Source organism: Arachis hypogaea, chromosome 1, assembly GCF_003086295.3.
Source record: "Arachis hypogaea cultivar Tifrunner chromosome 1, arahy.Tifrunner.gnm2.J5K5, whole genome shotgun sequence".
Classification (NCBI taxonomy): domain Eukaryota; kingdom Viridiplantae; phylum Streptophyta; class Magnoliopsida; order Fabales; family Fabaceae; genus Arachis; species Arachis hypogaea.
Window position 1 is genome coordinate 60,186,550 of NC_092036.1, and position 13,215 is coordinate 60,199,764.

General features: G+C 38.7%; 1 non-coding gene across 1 annotated transcript; it reads right to left on the reverse strand.

Moving 5' to 3' along the window:
* Positions 1-12,575: 12,575 nt before the first annotated feature.
* LOC112711781 (small nucleolar RNA R71) lies at positions 12,576-12,683 on the reverse strand. Its single transcript, XR_003157599.1, has one exon. It is a non-coding gene; the product is annotated as a small nucleolar RNA R71 (small nucleolar RNA).
* Positions 12,684-13,215: the final 532 nt, after the last annotated feature.

Genomic DNA, 13,215 nt, shown 5'->3' on the forward strand with positions numbered 1-13,215 from the left:
CAATTGTAAAAAGTGAAAGGGCATAAAATAAATAATTGTTACTCAATAATGGAGAATAGGTTGGAATTTTGGAGATGCTTTATCTTCTGAATTTCTATAACATAATGCTTCCTCACTTTCAAAAGTGCAAAGTTCCTTCCATGGCAAGCTGTGTGTAGGGTGTCACCGTTGTCAATGGCTACTTCCCATCCTCTCAATGGAAATGGTCCAAATGCTCTGTCACAGCACAGCTAATCATCTGTTGGTTCTCGATCATATCAGAATAAGATCCATTGATCCTTTTGCGTTTGTCACTATGCCCAACAATCGCGAGTTTGAAACTCATCACAGCCATTCAATCCTTGAATCCTACTCGGAATACCCCAGACAAGGTTTAGACTTTCCGGATTCTCATGAATGCCGCCATCAATTCTAGCTTATACCACGAAGATTCTGATTAAGAAATCTAAGAGATACTCATTCAATCTGATGTAGAACAGAGGTGGTTGTCAGGCATATGTTCGTGGATTGAGGAAGGTGATGAGTGTCACGGATCATCACCTTCTTCATAGTAAAGCACGAATGAACATCTTAGATAGGAACAAGCATGTTTGAATGGAACCAGAAATAATTACATTAATTCATCGAGACGCTGCAGAGCTCCTCACCCCCAACAATGGAGTTTAGAGGCTCATGCCGTCAAAAAGTATAAAATTCAGATCTAAAAATGTCATGAGATCCAAAATAAGTCTCTAAAAGTTGTTTAAATAGTAAACTAGTTCCCTAGGTTTACAGAAAATGAGTAAACTAAGATGGATAGTGCAGAAATCCACTTCTGGGGCCCACTTGGTGTGTACTGGAGCTGAGACTTAAGCTTCTCACATGCCTGGGCTGTTTCTGGAGTCGAACGCCAGGTTGTAACCTGTTTCTGGTGTTGAACTCCAACTTGCAACCTATTTCTGGCGCTGAACGCCAGACTGCAACATGGAACTGGCGTTGAACGCCAGTTTACGTCGTCTATCTTCGCGCAAATTATGAACTATTATATGTTGTTGGAAAGCCCTGGATGTCTACTTTCCAACCCATTGAGAGCGCGCCAATTGGACTCCTGTAGCTCCAAAAAATCCATTCCAAGTGTAGGGAGGTCAGAATCCAACAACATTCGCAGTCATTTTTCAGCCTGAATCAGATTTTTGCTCAGCTCCCTCAATTTCAGCCAGAAAATATCTGAAATCACAGAAAAACACACAAATTCATAGTAAAGTCAAGAAATATGAATTTTTCCTAAAAAATAATAAAAATATACTAAAAAGTTGCTAGAACCTACTTAAAACTACCTAAAAACAATGCCAAAAAGCGTATAAATTATCCGCTCATCACAACACCAAACTTAAATTGTTGCTTGTCCCCAAGCAACTGAGAATCAAATAGGATAAAAAGAATAGAATATACTATAAATTCAAAAATATCAATGAATATTAGTTCTAATTAGATGAGCGGGACTTGTAGCTTTTTGCTTCTGAACAGTTTTGGCATCTCACTTTATCCCTTGAAGTTTAGAATGATTGGCATCCATAGGAACTCAAAGTTCAGATAGTGTTATTGATTCTCCTAGTTAAGTATGTTAATTCTTGAACACAGCTACTTTTATGAGTCTTGGTCGTGGCCCTAAGCACTTTGTTTTCCAGTATTACCACCGGATACATAAATGTCACAGACACTGAACCTTTTCAAATTGTGACTCAGCTTTGCTAAAGTCCCCAGTTAGAGGTGTCCAAAGCTCTTAAGCACACTCTTTTTTCTTTGGATCACGACTTTAACCACTCAGTCTCAAGCTTTTCACTTGGACCTGCATGCCACAAGCACATGGTTAGGGACAGCTTGATTTAGCCGCTTAGGCCTGGATTTTATTTCCTTGGGCCCTCCTATCCATTGATGCTCAAAGCCTTGGATCCTTTTTACCCTTGCCTTTTGGTTTTAAGGGCTATTGGCTTTTTCTGCTTGCTTTTTCTTTTTCTTTCTCTATTTTCTATTTTTTTTGCCATATTTTTTATTTTTTTATTTTTTTTCGCAAGCTTTGTTCTTCACTGCTTTTTCTTGCTTCAAGAATCATTTTTTTATTTTTCAGATCATCAATAACATTTCTCTTTTTCATCATTCTTTCAAATAATCATGTAATAAAGACACAAACATAGACAAACATGAAGCTCAAAAATCGAAAAATAGAAAAATAAGAGCAAGGAGATTAAGGAATGAGTCCACCTTAGTGAGGGTGGCGTCTTCCTCTTGAAGAACCAATGGTGCTCTTTGAGCTCCTCTATGTCTCTTCCTTACCTCTGTTGCTTGATCCCTAGTGATTTTGGTGCTCATATCCTTAGTTGCTTCCAATAGTTGTGTGGAGGAAAATATATCCCTTGAGGTATCTCAGGGATTTCTTGATGAGGGAATTCCTCATGCTATTGTTGAGGTCCATGAGTAGGCTCTCTTGATGTGCTGTCAAATGCTCTATTACTGAGCTATGGACCCTTGAGATGAATCTTTCCATCTCCCATGACTCGGAGGTGGAAGCTTCTGTCTTTCCTTTCCTCTTTCTAGAGGTTTCTCCGGCCTTAGGTGCCATAAATGGTTATGGAAAAACAAAAAAGCTATGCTTTTGCCACACTAAACTTAGAATATTGCTCGCCCTCAAGCAAAAGAAGAAGAATAGATGAAGAAGAAGATATGGATGAGAGGGAGGGGGATGTGTATTCGGTTAGTTAGGGTGGGTTTAGGTGGGAAAGAGATCTTGAATTTGAAGGTAGGTGGGGATCCTGTGGGGTCCACAGATCCTGAGATGATCCTGTGGGGTCCACAAATCCTGAGGTGTCAAGGATTTACATCCCTACACCAATGAGGCGTGTAAAACGCCCTCTGCATGCAATCCTGGCGTTTAATGCAAGATTGATGCTAGTTTCTGGCGTTAAACGCCAGCTCTATGCTTGTTTTGGGTGTTCAACGCCAGTCTGCAGCATGTTTCTGGCATTGAACGCCAGCTTTCCTCAATGTGCAATCCTGGCATTTAAACGCTAGATTGCTGCATGTTTCTGGCGTTCAACGCTAGATCCATGCTCTGTTCTGTCGTTGAACGCCAGCCAGGTGCTCCTTACTGGCGTTTAAACGCCAGTAAGCTCTTCTTCCAGGGTGTGTTATTTCTTCTACTATTTTTATTCTGTTTTTAATTTGTGTATTTGTTTTGTGACTCCACATGATCATGAACCTAATAAAATATAAAAGAACAATAGAAATAAAAACAGAATTAGATAAATAAGAATTGGGTTGCCTCTCAATAAGCGCTTCTTTATTGTCTTTAGCTGGACTATTACTGAGCTTTAATTAAGTCTCAGTTTTGAGTATTCTTGCTTAAAATTGCCTGCAAGATAATGCTTGACTCTTTGCTCATTAATAATGAACTTTTTGTCAGAGTCACTATCATGAAGCTCTACAAACCATGGTGCTTCCTGAATGGCAAAAAGTTGCTAATCTGGAAATGTTTCCGAGATCTCAGTAAGAGGGAGGGACGTCCCTTCTATTGGTTCTATTCGGGACAGGTGATCTGCTACTTGGTTCTCTGTCCCTTTTCTATCTCTTATTTCTATATCAAACTCTTACAGAAGCAACACCCATCTTATGAGCCTGTGTTTTGAATCCTGTTTTGTGAGTAGATATTTAAGAGCAGCATGTCTGTGTACACAATCACTTTTGATCCTACTAAATAGGATCTGCACTTGTCAATGGCGTAAACCACTGCAAGCAATTCCTTTTCTGTGGTTGTGTAGTTCTTCTGCCCATCATTTAGAACACAGCTGGCATAATAAATGACGTGCAGAAGCTTGTCATGCCTCTGTCCCAACAGTGCACCAATGGCATGATCACTGGCATCACACATTAATTCAAATGGTAATGTCCAGTCTGGTGCAGAGATGACTGGTATTGTGACCAGCTTAGCTTTCAGAGTCTCAAACGCCTGCAAACACTCCTTATCAATGATAAATGGCGTGTCAAAAGCTAGCAGATTACTCAGAGGTTTTGCAATTTTTGAAAAATCTTTTATAAACCTCCTATAAAATGCTGCATGCCCCAGAAAGCTTCTGATTGCCTTAACATTGGCAGGTAGTGGTAATTTTTCAATTACCTCTACCTTGGCTTGATCCACCTCTATTCCCTTGTTCGAAATTTTGTGCCCAAGGACAATTCCTTCAGTTACCATAAAGTGACATTTCTCCCAGTTTAAAACCAAGTTAGTCTCTCGGCACCTCTGTAGAACAAGTGCTAGATGGTCAAGACAGGAGATGAATGAGTCTCCAAATACTAAAAAGTCATCCATGAAGACTTCCAAAAATTTTTTCATCATATCAGAGAAAATAGAGAGCATGCACCTTTGAAAGGTTGCAGGTGCATTGCACAGGCCAAATGGCATCCTTCTGTATGCAAATACTCCAGATGGACATGTGAATGCTGTTTTTTCTTGATCCTGGGGATCTACTGCAATCTGGTTGTAACCTGAATAGTCGTGCGGTATTTATAACCCACACTTACTAACCGGCAAGTGCACCGGGTCGTACCAAGTAATACCTTACGTGAGTAAGGGTCGATCCCACGAGGATTGATGGATCAAGCAACAATGATTGATTGATTGGATTAGTTAGGCAAGCAAAAATTGGTTTTGAGATGTTCAAAAGGTTTAAGTTCGAACTTAGAATATCAAAAGGATAGACAAATAAATGAGTTGGGAATAAAATGTTGAGAAAGCAGTTAAAGTTTCAGAGTTATCTATTTTCCAGATTTATTTTTTATCACTAACTAATTTAATTATGCAAGATATAATTTCATGGCAAACTATATGTGACTAGGCCCTAATTCCTTAGACCTTCCTAGTCTCCTCTAAAATTCATTAATTGCCAATTTCTTGGTCAATTAATTCCAATTAGAGGGTGATGATCAATTTCTAGTTTATATGCCAAAAGAATTCTAATTATCCAAAAATAAAGGGATTATATGTCACGTATCCCGTTAAATACAAACAATTAGAAATTCAGTATAATATGTTTTCAAGCTGTTGTTCAAGTAAAGAGCTTTTCCAAGTTTTACAAGAACTCAATTAGAACATGGGTCATACTTCCGTTCTAACCAAATTCATAAAATAAAGAGCGAAAATAATTATTGAAATATAAATCAAGACATGAATTAAATTAGAAAAATCAAACGAATAAATCCATACAATTAGACAGAGCTCCTAACCTAATAATGAAGCATTAGTTGCTCATGGTTCAAAGAATAAAAATAAGGGTTCTGGTAACAATCTGGTAACAATCTGGTAACAATCAGAAAAAATTGAAAGCATACACCTCTGAAAATTGCTGGAGCATTGCAAAGTCCAAAAGGCATTCTTCTGTAGGCAAATACTCCAAAGGGGCATGTGAATGCTGTCTTCTCCTAATCTTGAGGGTCCACTGCAATTTGATTATATCCAGAATATCCATCTAGAAAACAATAAAATGCATGACCAGCTAACCTCTCAAGCATCTGATCGATGAAAGGCAGGGGGAAATGATCTTTTCTTGTAGCAGTGTTGAGCCTCCTGTAGTCTATACACATTCTCCATCCTGTGACTGTTCTTGTGGGGATAAGCTCATTTTTTTCATTCTTGATCACTGTCATCCCTCCTTTCTTGGGAACTACCTGCACAGGACTTACCCAAGGACTGTCAGAAATAGGAGAAATAATTTCTACTTCCTATAGTTTCATTACCTCTTTTTGGACCACCTCTTTCATGGTTGGATTGAGTCTCCTTTGTGGTTGCACAACTGGTTTAGCATCATCTTCAAGGAGGATCTTGTGCATACACTTGGTTGGACTAATCCCCTTTAAGTCACTAATGGTCCACCCAAGAGCTGTTTTATGGCTCTTGAGCACTAAAATAAGCGCCTCTTCCTCTTCAGGCTTTAGGGAAGAGCTAATAATCACTGGATATGAGTCATTCTCACCCAAGAATACATATTTCAGAGAAGGGGATAGGGATTTGAGCTCGAACTTGGGGACTTCCTCCTCTGCTTTAGGCGTGTGGACCAAAGCCTTCTGGGGTGGTGAATTATCAATTTCAACTAATTCATACTCAGAGATAGGATCCAGAATGTCATCAAGTACCTCAGCTTTCAGTACCTCGTGAACAAGTGGTTCAATAACATCTATTTTAATACACCCTTCAGAATCATTTGGGTGCTTGAGAGCTTCAAAAACATGAAGGACCACCTGTTCTTCATTGACCCTCAGGGTTAATTCACCATTTTGTACATCAATCAGAGCTCTACCTGTAGCTAAAAAGGGTCTACCAAGTATGATAGAGGATTTTACTTCCTCTTCCATGTCTAATACAACAAAATCAACAGGAAAGATGAATGGTCCTACTTTAACAAGTAAATCCTCAATAACACCCACAGGTAATTTAATAGAAAGGTCAGCAAGTTGAAGAGAAATACGAGTGAGTTTTACCTCCTCAATTTGAAGCTTTTTCATCACTGAAAGTGGCATGAGATTGATGCTGGCTCCAAGGTCACATAAAGCTCTCTGAATGGTGACATCTCCAATGGTGCAAGGAATGACAAAGCTCCCTGGGTCTGGCATCTTCTCAGGAAGGTTGTGTTGAATAATGGCACTGCATTCCTTGGTTAATACCACTATTTCTTGTTCCTTCCAGTTCCTCTTGTTGGTCAACAATTCTTTCATAAATTTAGCATAGAGAGGCATTTGCTCCAGAGCCTCTGCAAAGGGAATGTTGATCTGTAGCTTCTTGAAGACATCTAAAAATTTAGAGAACTGCTTTTCTTTGGAGGCCTTCTGAAGCATCTGAGGGTATGGCATTTTTGGCTTATATTCAGGAGCCTTTGGCAAGGTAGGATAAGTGTCAAGAGAATCAGGGAAAGGATTGTCTGCACGCTTAGGAGGTGTGTGCTCGACTTCTTCCTTCTTCTCCTCTGGGGCATCTTTTTCAACTAATTCTTCATTGGCCTTGGTCTCAAAACCAGTTACTTTACCACTTCTCAACTGAATAATCTTGCAGTCTTCTCTTGGGTTCACCACTGTATCACCTAGAAATGTGCTTGTAGACCTCTCAGGTAATTGCTTGCTTATTTGGCCCATTTGAACTTCTAAGTTTCTAATGGAGGCTCTGGTTTCCTACATAAAACTCCTCATCATTTCCCAATTAGAATCTTCCTTGGATTTAGAGTTGGCCTGCTGATGAGCGGATAATTTATATGCTTTTTGGCATTGTTTTTAGTATGTTTTAGTTAGTTTTTATCATATTTTTATTAGTTTTTATTTAAAATTCACTTTTCTAAACTTTACTATGAATTTGTGTGTTTTTCTGTGATTTCGGGTATTTTCTGGCTGAAATTGAGGGACCTGAGCAAAAATCTGATTCAGAGGCTAAAAAGGACTGCAGATGTTGTTGGATTCTGACCTCCCTGTACTTGAAGTGGATTTTCTGGAGCTACAGAAGCCCAATTGGTGCGCGCTCAATTGCGTTGGAAAGTAGACATTATGGACTTTCCAGAAATATATAATAGTCTATACTTTGCCCGAGATTTGATGGCCCAAACCGGCGTTCCAAATCAGCTCAAGAATGCCCGGCGTTTAACGCCGGAACTGGCACAGAAGTGGGAGTTAAACGCCCAAACTGGCACAAAAGCTGACGTTTAACTCCAAGAAAAGTCTCTACACATAGAAGCTTCAATGCTCAGCCCAAGCACACACCAAGTAGGCCCGAAAGTGGATTTTTATGTCATTTACTCATTTTTGTAAACCCTAAGCTACTAGTTCTCTATAAATAGGACCTTTTGCTATTGTATTTTCATCTTTGGACGTCTAGTTCTTAGATAATATTGGTTCTTCTGGTTCCCTCTCTGGGGCCGAAGCCAATGATCACTATTATCACTTATGTATTTTCAACGGTGGAGTTTCTACACACCATAGATTAAGGTGTGGAGCTCTGCTGTACCTCAAGTATTAATGCAATTACTATTGTTCTTCTATTCAATTCAGCTTATTCTTGTTCTAAGATATCACTTGTTCCTCAACTTGATGAATGTGATGATCCGTGACACTCATCATCATTCTTACCTATGAACGTGTGCCTGACAACCACCTCCGTTCTACCTTAGATTGAGTGGATATATCTTGGATTCCTTAATCAGAATCTTCGTGGTATAAGCTAGAATTGATGGCGGCATTCTTGAGAATCCGGAAGGTCTAAACCTTGTCTGTGGTATTCTGAGTAGGATTCAAGGATTGAATGACTATGACGAGCTTCAAACTCGCGATTGTGGGGCGTTAGTGACAGACGCAAAAGAATCACTCGATTCTATTCCGACATGATCGAGAACCGACAGATGAATAGCCGTGCTGTGACAGAGCACGTTGAACATTTTCACTGAGAGGACGGGACTGTAGCCATTGACAATGGTGATGCCCAACATACAGCTTGCCATGGAAAGGAGTAAGAAGGATTGGATGAAGCCAGTAGGAAAGCAGAGAGACGGAAGGGACAAAGCATCTCCATACGCTTATCTGAAATTCTCACCAACGAATTACATAAGTATCTCTATCTTTATTTTATGTTTTATTCATATTTTAATTATTAATCCTCCATAACCATTTAAATCTGCCTGACTAAGATTTACAAGATGACCATAGCTTGCTTCATACCAACAATCTCCGTGGGATCAACCCTTACTCGCGTAAGGTTTATTACTTGGACGACCCAGTGCACTTGCTGGTTAGTTGTGTGAAATTGTGATAAAGAGTTGAGATTGCAATTGAGCGTACCATGTTGATGGTGCCATTGATGATCACAATTTCGTGCACCAAGTTTTTGGCGCCATTGCCGGGGATTGTTTGAGTTTGGACAACTGACGGTTCATCTTGTTGCTTAGATTAGGTATTTTTCTTCAGAATTTTTAAGAATGAATTCTAGAGTTTCAAGGTGATGTTCTTATCATCACCAAAGCTGATTGATTTTCATCAATTTAGCTCTTGAATGTAATGTCCTGCTGAAGCTTGGCTAGCCATGTCTAATCTTTTTAGACTAAAGCTTTAGACTAACATTGCATGATTCCTGGAATTCTTATTAAAAATTTTGAATCTCTTTAATTTCTTTTCCATATAATTTTTGAAAAATCCAAAAAAATTACAAAGTCATAAAAATAAAAAATATTTTATGTTTCTTGTTTGAGTCTAGTGTCTCATTTTAAGTTTGGTGTCAATTGCATGTTTCTATTCTTCTTGCATTTTTCATGTGTCTTCATTGATCTTCAAGTTGTTCTTGATGATTTACTTGCTCTGATCTTTAAATTCTCTTGTTTTGTGTGTTTTGTTGTTTCTCATATGCATTCTCAATTTGTTAGTGTCAGTAGTATACAAACTTCTAAGTTTGGTGTCTTGCATGCATTATTTATTTGATTTTAGTTGCATTTTGATTATTCCTCATCATTAAAAATAAAAAAAAAATTTAAATTTGTGTATTTTCAAGTCAATAATACAGAGAATTGAAGATTCAGAACATACAGCAGAGGAATTACACAGAAAAAGCTGGGCGTTCAAAACGCCCAGTCAAGAAGGAAAACTGGCATTTAAACACCAGCCAGGGCACCTGGCTGGGCGTTTAACGCCCAAAAGGGTAGCATTTTGGGCGTTAAACGCCAAAATGGATACCATTCTGGGCGTTTAACGCCAGGATGGCACAAGAGGGAAGATTTTGTTTTTAATTCGAATTTTTTTTCAAGTTTCCAGAATTTTTCAAAATCAAATCTTTTTCAAATCATATATTTTCAATCATATATTTTCAAAATCAATTTCTTTCCATTTTTCAAAAATACTTGCTAACAATTAATGATTTGATTCAACATTTCAAGTATGTTGCCTTTTCTGTTGAGAAAGGTTTAATGTCTGAATCATATCTTTTAAATTTCTTGTTAGCCAAGTCATTAATTTTAAAAATCAAATCTTTTTAAATTGTTTTTCAATCATATCTTTTCAATCATATCTTTTTAAAACCATAACTTTTCAATCATATCTTTTTGATTTCTACTTTCAAAAATCTTTTTCAAAAATCACTCTATTTCTTTTCCAACTTTAATTTTCGAAAATCATTCATCAAATTTTCAAAATTTCTTTTAAAATCTTTTTAATTTATTTTCGAAAATTCTTCCCCTCTTCTCACATCCCTCTATTTAAGGACTAACTCTACTCATTATCAAAAATTCGAATTCTACCTCTCTTGATAAATTCGAATTCTTCTTCTTCTACCTCCTCCTTCTATTCTTCTTTTCCTCTGACACCTTAAGGAATCTCTATACTGTGATATAGAGGATTCCATATTTTCTTGTTCTCTTCTCTTTCATATGAGCAGGAGCAAAGACAAAAGCATTCTTGTTGAGGCTGACCTTGAACCTGAGAGGACCTTGAAGCGAAAGCTAAGAGAAGCTAAAGCACTACCCTCTGTATAGGACCTAACAGAAATCTTCAAACAAGAAGAAGACATGGCAGCCAAAAACAACAACAATGCCAACAATGCAAGGAAGGTGCTGGGTGACTTTACTGCACCTACTCCCGACTTCTATGGGAAAAGTGATGAGCGGATAATTTATACGCTTTTTGGCATTGTTTTTAGTATGTTTTTAGTATGTTTTAGTTAGTTTTTAGTATATTTTTATTAGTTTTTAGTTAAAATTCACTTTTCTGGACTTTACTATGAGTTTGTGTGTTTTTCTGTGATTTCAGGTATTTTCTGGCTGAAATTGAGGGACTTGAGCAAAAATCTGATTCAGAGACTAAAAAGGACTGCAGATGCTGTTGGATTCTGACCTCCCTGCACTCGGAGTGGATTTTCTGAAGCTACAGAAGCCCAATTGGCGCGCTCTCAACGGCGTTGGAAAGTAGACATTCTGGGCTTTCCAGCAATGTATAATAGTTCATACTTTTCCTGAGATTTGATAGCCCAAACTGGCGTTCCAAATAATCTCAAAACTGCCCGGCGTTAAACGCCGGAACTGGCACAAGAATGGGAGTTAAACGCCCAAACTGGCACAAAAGCTGGCGTTTAACTCCAAGAGAAGTCTCTACACGAAAATGCTTCAATGCTCAGCCCAAGCACACACCAAGTGGGCCCGGAAGTGGATTTTTATGTCATTTACTCATCTCTATAAACCTTAGGCTACTAGTTCTATATAAATAAGACCTTTTGCTATTGTATCTTCATCTTGGTTCTTCTGGTTCCCTCTCTGGGGCCGAAGCCAATGATCACACTATCACTTATGTATTTTCAACGGTGGAGTTTCTACACACCATAGATTAAGGTGTGGAGCTCTGCTGTACCTCGAGTATTAATGCAATTACTATTGTTCTTCTATTCAATTCAGCTTGTTCTTATTCTAAGATATTCATTTGCACTCAAGAACATGATGAATGTGATGATTATGTGACACTCATCACCATTCTTACTTATGAACAAGTGCCTGACAACCACTTCTGTTCTACAAGCAAACAAGGCTTGAATGTTTATCTCTTGGATCCCTTAATCGGAATCTTCGTGGTATAAGCTAGAACTGATGGCGGCATTCAAGAGAATCCGGAAGGTCTAAACCTTGTCTGTGGTATTCTGAGTAGGATTCAATGATTGAATGACTGTGAGGAGCTTCAAACTCGCGATTGTGGGGCGTTAGTGACAGATGCAAAAGAATCACTGGATTCTATTCCGACATGATCGAGAACCGACAGCTGAATAGCCGTGCCGTGACAGGGTGCGTTGAACATTTTCACTGAGAGGATGGGAGGTAGCCACTGACAACGGTGAAACCCTACATACAGCTTGCCATGGAAAGGAGTAAGAAGGATTGGATGAAGACAGTAGAAAAGCAGAGGGACGGAAGGGAAAAAGCATCTCCATTCGCTTATCTGAAATTCTCACCAATGAATTACATAAGTATCTCTATCTTTATTTTTATGTTTTATTCATACATCATCATAACCATTTGAATTGCCTGACTAAGATTTACAAGGTGACCATAGCTTGCTTCATACCAACAATCTCTGTGGGATCGACCCTTACACGTGTAAGGTTTATTACTTGGACGACCCAGTACACTTGCTGGTTAGTTGTGCGAAGTTGTGATAAAGAGTTGAGATTACAATTGTGCATACCATGTTGATGGCGCCATTGATGATCACAATTTCGTGCACCAAGAAGCATCTCTATCCCTGCCATTGGAGCAAACAACTTTGAGCTTAAGCCTCAATTAGTTTCTCTAATGCAACAGAATTGCAAGTTCCATGGACTTCCATTAGAAGATCCTCATCAGTTTTTAGCTGAATTCTTGCAAATCTGTGACACTGTCAAGACCAATGGGGTTGACCCTGAGGTCTACAGACTTATGCTATTCCCTTTTGCTGTAAGAGACAGAGCTAGGATATAGTTGGACTCACAACTTAAAGAAAGCCTGAACTCTTGGGAAAAGCTAGTCAATGCCTTTTTGGCAAAGTTCTTTCCACCTCAAAAATTGAGTAAGCTTAGAGTGGAAGTCGAAACCTTCAGACAGAAGGAAGGTGAATCCCTCTATGAAGCTTGGGAAAGATACAAACAATTGATCAGAAAGTGTCCTTCTGACATGCTTTCTGAATGGAGCATCATAGGTATCTTCTATGATGGTCTGTCTGAACTGTCCAAGATGTCATTGGACAGCTCTGCTGGAGGATCTCTTCATCTGAAGAAGACGCCTGCAGAAGCTCAGGAACTCATTGAAATGGTTGCAAATAACCAATTCATGTACACTTCTGAAAGGAATCCTGTGAACAATGGGACGAATCAGAAGAAAGGAGTTCTTGAGATTGATACTCTGAATGCCATATTCACTCAGAACAAAATATTAACTCAGCAAGTCAATATGATTTCTCAAAGTCTTTCTGGAATGCAAGCTGCACCAGGCAGTACTAAGGATGCTTCATCTGAAGAAGAAGCTTATGATCCTGAGAACCCTTCAATGGAAGAGGTGAATTACATGGGAGAACCTTATGGAAACACCTATAATCCTTCATGGAGAAATCATCCAAATCTCTCATGGAAGGATCAACAGAGACCACAACAAGGTTTCAATAACAATAATGGTGGAAGAAACAGGTTTAGCAATAGCAAGCCTTTTCCATCAT